Genomic DNA, 9,254 nt, shown 5'->3' on the forward strand with positions numbered 1-9,254 from the left:
GAAACAAATAATAAATGTTAACATACAAACTTAATAGATTTTGATATTTAACAATGATAGTAAATAAAGTAAAACAATAATTAGTAACTACAAGTTAAGCATATAAGTAGAGGGTTTAAATTGTAATTATGAAGAAATTAGTTTTAAGGAGTTATTTCCATCCAGGGTAGATTTTGTCATAAGGCTAAACCCTAGGGACCAATAACTGCCAGATTGTGGTTCTGCGTTTTCTTCCTCCCCTGCTACCCGATAGGATCTGGTACATCCTTCTCTTTTTCTATCGTGCGAAAAGTACGTCTCCTTGAAGGCAATTGGATGTTTAACCAAGAATTCTTATATATATTATTGTAATGAGAACTAGGGTTAGGAAGTGAGCCGCACAAAGAAATCGTATGAGGAAGGGTGAAGTTGCTATTGCCATGTTTCACCGTCGGCCTCATCTCTTGCCGAAAACAACCATAGAGAGAGTGAGAAATAGCAACGAGGGGCTCCATGCGAGGTGTTGATTTCAGGTATAAGGTCATCATTTCTAACCTGTTCGATTGGTTTTATCATCAAGTGTAGAAGGGATGTAATCACTAGTCTATGGCATCGTTCAGAACTCTCACTAGATCGTTACTTGAGAGAAAGTCGTGGGGATAGTTTAGTGAGAACAAGATCATTCTGTCAGCACCAGTTCTACGTGACACCATGAACCTGGTGGGGATGGGGATGCGCCTTCCAATGGATACGTCATCCTCCGACAATTTCATGGGACTCGATGAATCCCGTATGTCCTCCAGACCAGTAAGGGCAGGTAAGGCTCAGTTTATCCTTTGACCTCTTATCCCTCACCGGTGACTTCAATTAGAGAGAGACTAATTGATGAGTTTTGATTCCCTTTTCTTGGCGTAATGCTTTTCCGACGACTGTTTTGGGATATCCAGCAGCAACAGTAAGGAAGAAGACGAGGTACTAGTCTCCAATGGCCAAAATGAAGGCTTGGAAATCGACATCTTTCGGAGCATGGGTTTGTAGAACTCATAATTTGGTTGTGGAGTTGCATTTCCTGGTGAGCGAAGAATCCAACCACCGTCGAAGGATTTCTCTGGTGCGCCGCCTGGAAGCTAGGTACGCTAATTGAACTCATGTTGGGCTTTAATGGGTTGATGAGTATCATGGGCTAATGGGTTGATGCGTATCATGGGCTGGTGGCATGTAATTGACTATGCGAATTGGGCTTATTGAAGAACATAATTAATCTAACTGGGATTATAATCTATGGCTGTGAAATTTATTTGTAATTTAATGGAATGATAATTTGAAATATATGGATTGAATAGATGATTAAATGAAACACATTTATAGATGAGACTTGAATTAAGCTCTAGTAAAAGTATGTGGGCTCATATTATATCTAAATTGGATCGATAAATTATTTAACTATTTATTAGCTAATGGTCATATGAACTAAATGCACACGGGAATATTTGATGGGATTTGGAAGGGTAAATCGATCAAGGCGTTATTTATTAATAATGCAAATAAGTATGATACTAAGTGATATTAAGGAATATTTTTGAAGCATAAGTTAAGTATAAAATATGGATTTGGGTTGTAGGTGTTTAAGGAGCTGGACAGTCCATCTCAATCAGTTCAGTGGTTATTCGGTGATTTCTACTTCAGGTGAGTTACCTTCCAGTAGTAGTGGGTCTACGACCACAATGCCAGCCCACCAGTAGGAGTCGTATGTTAGATGATTGTCTTTGTGATATTCATCTAGGTTTGCTACTACTTAATATGTTTATGTGCTAGTATGCTATGATGTTATGTGATAGTAGTAGTAGTAGGGGTGAAATAGTCCCCGGTTACCGGTCCATAGGACCGAAAGGGTAAGTCTAGTACCCAACCATGCTAGCCAGATTATGATATGATATGATATTATGTGGTAGTAGTAGGGGGTGAAATAGTCCCCGGTTACCGGTCGACAGGACCGAAGAGTAGGCCAGCACCCAGATATGCTAGCCAGTATCCGGTTGAGAGGACCGAAGGGGAGGCCAGCACCCAGATATGCTAGCCAGTATCCGATCGAGAGGACCGAAGGGGTAGGTTAGGCACCCAGATATGCCTGACAATATATGTATGTTATGTGATCATGGTATGTGGTATGATGGGGGAACTCACTAAGCTCCGTGCTTACGATTTTCAGTTTTGGTTTCAGGTACTTCATGTCTAAAGGAAAGGAGTCGGCTTGATCGCAGCGCATCACACTATGGTTTTCCGCAAATGAGATCTTTGGGATTACACTTTGATATTGTTTTATGATAACATGTTTAATTATTTCTACTTTGGTTTTGACATGACATGAAATTACAAATGTTTTATTACACTGTTGGTTTTATAATGACGTATTTAAAAATGAAAATTTTGACCTGTATTTTTGGGATGTTACAAGTTGGTATCAGAGCCTTGGTTTGAGGGATTCGGGCTCGCTCTCGGATGTTCTGAACTCAAACTAAGGACTTGGTATGGAAATTTTCAAAAAGTAAAATCATTTTATAAAAAGAAGTTTGAAAAGAGAACAGAAGTTTGAAAAGAACAAGGTGTGTGATGCGTGCAATCAGTCAAGCTCAAGTAAGTTTTCCCCAAGATACCCATACATGTTATGATATGTTATGCTCTGATATGATTATGAGAACTACATGCTAGATTAGGGCTAAGGATCTAGGAGGATGCCTTATATGCCTATTATATGTGCTTGTAGACTTGCATGCTAGTACTGATCAGTTAGTGATAGGATAGCATGTTTAGGTTATGCCTGATTGTATGAGCCTTTGATTGCATGTACAAATTCCTGATTAGAGGATAGAATGATTTGATTGGAATATGATGGTTAGATTTTCCATTGTCTGAATGTTGCTTGCTTTGTGCTTTGTGGGACTCTTAGTAATGTGAGTTAGCTATTAAGTGAATATGCTAAGTCACATGTGGCACAGGATGGATAATCTCAGAGTGATAGATTTGACCCTATTGCGCAGCTCTCGTTTGAGTCTAACCGTTATAGGGATGAGTGTGTTACTTGAAGGATTATTTGATCTTTGTTGCATGTGGTTGTATTCATGAGGTAGCTAGTTGACATTACTGGGAATCTTTCAGCAGCTGAGGACTGGGTGAATTCGGGAACCTAGGGAAGCCTAGGATATATTTCAGTGAGTTAGTAGTGAGGCTCAGTTAGAATTGGGTGTACCAGTTGAGGAAGTGACTCGGAGGATTCGGGAGGATTGTTGAGGAAAGTATGGATAAGTGTGGAAGGTAGTATTGGGCCCGTACTATTGAAAGCACATGATCCATACTCGAATCAGTGAGAGTCTTGGAGAATCTGAGAAGCTTCATGGAAGACTTTGTGACCCAGTTTGGGGACAGAGGATGTTCCAGTCGCTGCATCTTAGCCAATGGCAAGTGAGTTAGTGAGTGTGGCAGGGTGTCAGACCCCGAGGGGTATGATTTCCATGAAGTTGCAGATGCGAGATCGATTTGGAGCACTTTGAGAAGAGAGGTTTGTGCTAGGTGCGTATAGTAAGGGTCCCGGGAAGAGACCCATGATTTCTGATCATCAGGTGAAAGGCCAGCAGGGCCGGAGTCAGTGCAGCACGTACAGGACAGTGCACAAGGGAGTTTGTCACTCCAAGGGTTTAGGCTACTTCAGGGTAGCAAGGTTGATCATGTCAGCAGAAGGTGATTAGTATTCCTCCAGATGTTGTGGGTATGTCATCTTCCATTGCTACTAGATGGATGTTGGGGATACGTATCACGTTGGAGTTATGAGTGAGTTTGGATAAGATAGATCTCGGGTCGGTTTCCTGCTATTGTTTGAGTTATCAAGAATCATATGTGCCATCCTTCATGCCGAAAGGTCCTTGACGAACCCACAGAGGGATGCATCTTGCGGAGCGGGTTCCGCGTGTACCATTATCATTCCTGATCTTTGTCGAGATCTGTGCAGGAGTATTGTTTAGAAGATCCTCTGTTAGGGTTAGAGTGATAGTTCTACAGTGAAGTCAGCGTTCAGGGGTTCTATCATTATTCAAGTATGGTCAGTAATTGTCTATGGATGAACTTTGGAGTTCAAGGCACTACCGTTTCTAGGACAGAGCTGGTGACATGAAAAGGGTAGTGTCAGTCGTGGGTGTTAGATGCATAAGTGGCTGGTCATCGCATGTTCAGGAGAATTGTATTTCCGCATGGGCTGTGTTCGGTTAGAGTTCAGTGGTATTGCAAGATTGGAAATGAGAACGAGGATTCGTCAACCAGAGTGAAGATTGAGACCTTCAATTGACAACATGATAGATGGATCGAGGTGTCAGACTGGATCAGATGTCAAGAGTACTCATCGAGATTTTCGAGGATGTGAGATCTTAAGGTTTAATCGGTGATTAAACACTATCATTGGCAGGCACAGGTTGTCATCAGTGGGATATTAGAAAGCGAGAAGGATTGAAAATCCTCCAAATTTTGCGTACGGTGAAGACTTAGTCGAATTTAAGTGGGGGATAGACTTTTTATAAAGTTCTCCAAATGTGAGTTCTGGTTGCGCGGGGTGCAATCTCTTGGGCACCTTGTCAACCAGAAGGGATTCTAGTTGATCCGACCAAGATAGAGGTCGTGATGCAGTGGGAGATTCCGAGGTCTCCATCTGAGATTCGGAGTTTCTTGGGTCTAGCAGGTTACTACCGGAGATTTACATGGGTCTTCTCCGAGATTGCGGTTCCTTTGACCCGACTGACCAAGAAGTCGGTGGCTTTTCGTTGAGGGCCTGAATAGCAGGCAGCCTTCAATAATCTCAGACAGCAGTTGTGCGAGGCACTGATTCTCACCCTGCAAGAGGGTGTGGATGATTTCATGGTTTACTGTGACGCTTTGATCACGGGCATGGGTACGGTACTGATACAGTGGGGTCACATGACAGCAGGTTTCGGGAACCATGTCAGAGTTTCGGTTAGGACTCTAGTTCAATGATGTGTTAGGTCGAGTGCGTGCCCGACCTGGTATGGAAAGTGTTGTAAGACTACGGGGGTAGCCGTAGCATTCACTAGTAGTCAGATGGTATGGAAAGTGTTGTAAGACTACGAGGGTAGCCGTAACATTCACTAGTAGTAAGATGGTATGGAAAGTGTTGTAAGACTACGGGGGTAGCCGTAGCATTCAATAGTAGTCAGATAGTATGGAAAGTGTTGTAAGACTGCGGGGGTAGCTGTAGCATTTACTAGCGGTCAGATAATGATAAAGTGTTGTGAGACTGTGAGTGTAGCTGCAGCATTCACTAGGTTAGTAGATAGTGTGAGCGCGCTGTTAGGACGCAGAAGGAACAGTAGTACCCACCAGCTTGGGTGTAGCAGTAAGGATAAGGAAACCCACGGATTGGATTTCGGAATTACCCAGATGGATTATATCTGGTTGGGCCAGTGATAGGACTGTAGGAGCGCCACTACAGTTGTGAGATCAGAGAAGCAACGGACTGCTTCAGGACATGCAAGATAAGGCTACCATTGGTCAGGTAGCAATCACTTTCAGCCTTGGATTTGAAGATGACAGGATTCGACGTATGGACCCGATCGGTTATATCAGAAAGTAGTAGAGTCACAATGTCATTATAACTAGTGGCAACTAGTTCCAGAGAAGGATTTCGTTTAGAAGTCGTGTGAGGCGACTAAGTAGTGAGTCATTTGGCTCCGCAGCCAGGTGTAAACCCAGTATTTCATAGGATTGGCAAGCGAATTGAGACCCAGGAGGTCTCGGTAGCCTTTGGTAAGCAGCTATGTAGCAGCGTATACTGCTTCAAGCAGTTCAGTATTCGGGCAGTTTTAGTGTTTGGGCAGTATTAGTATTTGTGTTTCAGGTTGCAAGTACTCATGGAATAGCTGGTTTATTAGGGAGTGACAAGTCACTCACAACAGGAGTATCTAAGCCTTGGCCAGGTACAAGTGATCTGCAGAGATAATTAGGTCTGTGAACCTGTTTTATAGTGATAACCTAAAGCTATCATAAGTTGAGTAGCATGTTGATGGATGAACGGACTGGATTCAATGATAATGATTTAGTATAAGTGGTATGTCGGGGAATCAGACCATCTCGAGATAGTAGATTCAGATGAAGTAGATGTGAACCTGTTGCGAAGAATTCGTACATATGAGGATATTATGGCTTTACGAAGATTGGTCACAGCTACCCTGGGAAGGCTAGGGTGAGCCCAAGACGGTGATCATGTTACTAGAAGTTGTCTGGCATATAAAAAATAGTAAGGAATGATTCCGAGGATGAAATCTAATTTAAGTGGGGGGAGAATTGTAATGCCCTATTTTACCGTCATATTTAATTATTTATTATCAATACCTTTTTATAAAAATGGGGTTTAGCGAATTATATGGTATTAGAAAGCTAAGTGAAATAAATATTAAATGTTAACATACAAACTTAATAGATTTTGATATTTAACAATGATAGTAAAAAAGTAAAAAAATAATTAGTAAGTACAAGTTAAGCATATAAGTAGAGGGTTTAAATTGTAATTATGAAGAAATTAGTTTTAAGGAGTTATTTCCATCCAGGATAGATTTTGTCATAAGGCTAAACCCTAGGGACCATAACTGCCAGATTGTGGTTCTGCGTTTTCTTCCTCCCCTGCTACCCGACAGGATTTGGTACATCCTTCTCTTTTTCTATCGTGCGAGAAGCACGTCTCCTTGAAGGCAATTGGATGTTTAACCAAAAATTCTTATATATATTATTGTAATGAGAGCTAGGTTTAGGAAGTGAGCCGCACAAAGAAATCGTATGAGGAAGGGTGAAGCTACCATTGCCATGTTTCACCGTCGGTCTCAACTCCTGCCAAAAACAACCATATAGAGAGTGAGAAATAGCAATGAGGGGCTCCATGCGAGGTGTTGATTTTAGGTATAAGGTCATCATTTCTGACCTGTTCGATTGGTTTTATCATCAAATGTAGAAGGGATGTAATCACTAGTCTATGGCATCATTCAGAACTCTCACTGGATCGTTACTTGAGAGAAAGCTGTAGGGATAGTTTAGTGAGAACGAGATCATTCTGTCAGCACCAGTTCTACGCGACACCATGAACCTGGTGGGGATGGGGATGCGCCTTCCAGTGGATACGTCATCCTCTGACAATTTCATGGGACTCGATGAATCCCGTATGTCCTCCAAACCAGTAAGGGCAGGTAAGGCTCAGTTTATCCTTTGACCTCTGATGTGTGTGAAACGAACTAGTTTTAATCCTACTAACTTAAACACAAAGACGAACACACAAAAGGCAGTGTACCTATCAATTAGCAGTTTAGTTCAGGTAAGTAGGGTATCGAACACAGGGAACGGTAAACAATTAAAAGAAATGCTAATATTATCTAAATAAAACAAGTAATAGAAAGGGGGTTTCTCTAGTTTTGCAAGACTAGAAACTTAAACAATTAACTAAAACTTAAACTAAGAAACTAAGAGCTAAGCAAATAAAAATCAACTAAATTCAACAATAAAGAGGACTTATGTTTAGGTTCGACTCATTTGTTCTAATGGATGATTTCAATGTATCAGATTAATTCTTCATTGGCTACCGACTAAGATGATTAGTTTCACGTTCGTTATTACTAATCCTTAGGAAACAAATTAACTCAAGCAGTGGCCAGTTGTCTAAATTAACGGATTTTCTAGTTATTGATTCGGGTTAAATAAGACTTTTAATGGTTAATTAAATTGGCCCTTCAATTAACCTCTTGCTGATGTTCATCAAACAAGCTCACACATGAATTTACCTATTTTTCTTTTTAATTCTAGTTTCATGTTCATTAATCCTAGACATATGATAAAGTGGTCACATAAACATATGAGGTTAACAACTAAGAGATGTTCATGCAGCTCAATTATCTTCCTACTAACAGAAAAATAGTTATCATTCACACATAAGGTTCTTTAACAAGCTAGAATCAACAAAATCACCAATATTAAATCAATCCTACCATAAATCAAACCATAATCACAAAATCATCTATTCTAAACAGAAGTTATGAGTTTTTAGCTCATATCTACAACAAATAACAAACTAAAAACATAATCTAATGATTGAAACATGGTTTATGCAAAAGATTAAGATAAAAGTAGTGTGTTATTGTCTTTGATCTTCTTCCAAGTTGATATCTAGGTTGAAATCTTGAAAACCACAGCTTCTAAGAACCCTTCTGGCCTCCAAAAATCGTCCTAAACTTCCCTCATTCGTTAGGGTTCGAATTAGAAGCGTTTCTATATATATTATGAAAACAGGGGATACTCGGCGAGTCCAGTGACCTACTCGCCGAGTCCATCACTTAAAATCCCGTGTACGGCAAGGCAAAGTCAAGAATCGCAAAACTTCTGACCAACTCGGCGAGGTGATGGCCTACTCGCCGAGTCCATTTGGAATCAGCATTTTCTCAAAACATGAAAGTCGTCCGAAATTGTGTCTAGTTTTCAGAATATTTTGAATCTCATCAATCGGAGTTACGTTTCATGAGATATGACCAAAACACTGACGAGGGGTCAAGCTGTCCAGCAACATCCTTCTTTCTTCAAAATCCAAGATCCAAGCTTCCAATCGCTAGTTCCGCTTCCTTTTCCATCCGAGCATGTCATTGTTGCTGCAAAATGAAATTATAAACTAATTAAGCACCTTTTGTTCATTAAATGAGATAAAATCAACATAAAGTATTAAGATAATGCATGAATTTTATAACTAAATAAACCCATATCAAAATACCCCACACTTGACTTTTGCTTGCCCCCAAGCAAAACTGAATTTTAACACATTAGAATCACATAAGACAACTCCAATCGAACCCAGCCATTATGCCAAGACCGCAACGCATGCATTTGTGTCTAAAATTTTCCTAATAACCTCCCATACTCCAAATACTCACAATCCTCATAAACATTCGCCCACTTTTTTCGAACAATGCTCATTTTATGCATCCCTCCGAATCCATCCTCAGAAAACCTCTTAACCTCAAGGTATTTTTGGTTGAGCAACCCAAGCATACATAATCTAGACAATTACAATTTATGATACCACATTGGAGCTTTTTTTTGAATTCTTCATTTCCTTGATAATTTGATCTTTGATTTCTTAGAATTCACCACCTTATTGTTTGATTTTTGGTATCTTCAATTTTTGAATTTCTTCAGAATTTTCGATCTTCTAATTTCATACTTAACTTTGATGCTCCAAAAATTCT

General features: G+C 40.3%; 1 long non-coding RNA gene across 1 annotated transcript; it reads left to right on the forward strand.

Moving 5' to 3' along the window:
* Positions 1–357: 357 nt before the first annotated feature.
* LOC145069930 (uncharacterized) lies at positions 358–2,463 on the forward strand. Its single transcript, XR_013689737.1, has 3 exons — positions 358–796; positions 927–1,110; positions 1,601–2,463. It is a non-coding gene; the product is annotated as an uncharacterized LOC145069930 (long non-coding RNA).
* Positions 2,464–9,254: the final 6,791 nt, after the last annotated feature.

The sequence above is a fragment of the Lactuca serriola genome, chromosome 8 (genome assembly GCF_051521515.1).
Source record: "Lactuca serriola cultivar US96UC23 chromosome 8, Lser_US96UC23_V15, whole genome shotgun sequence".
NCBI lineage: Eukaryota > Viridiplantae > Streptophyta > Magnoliopsida > Asterales > Asteraceae > Lactuca > Lactuca serriola.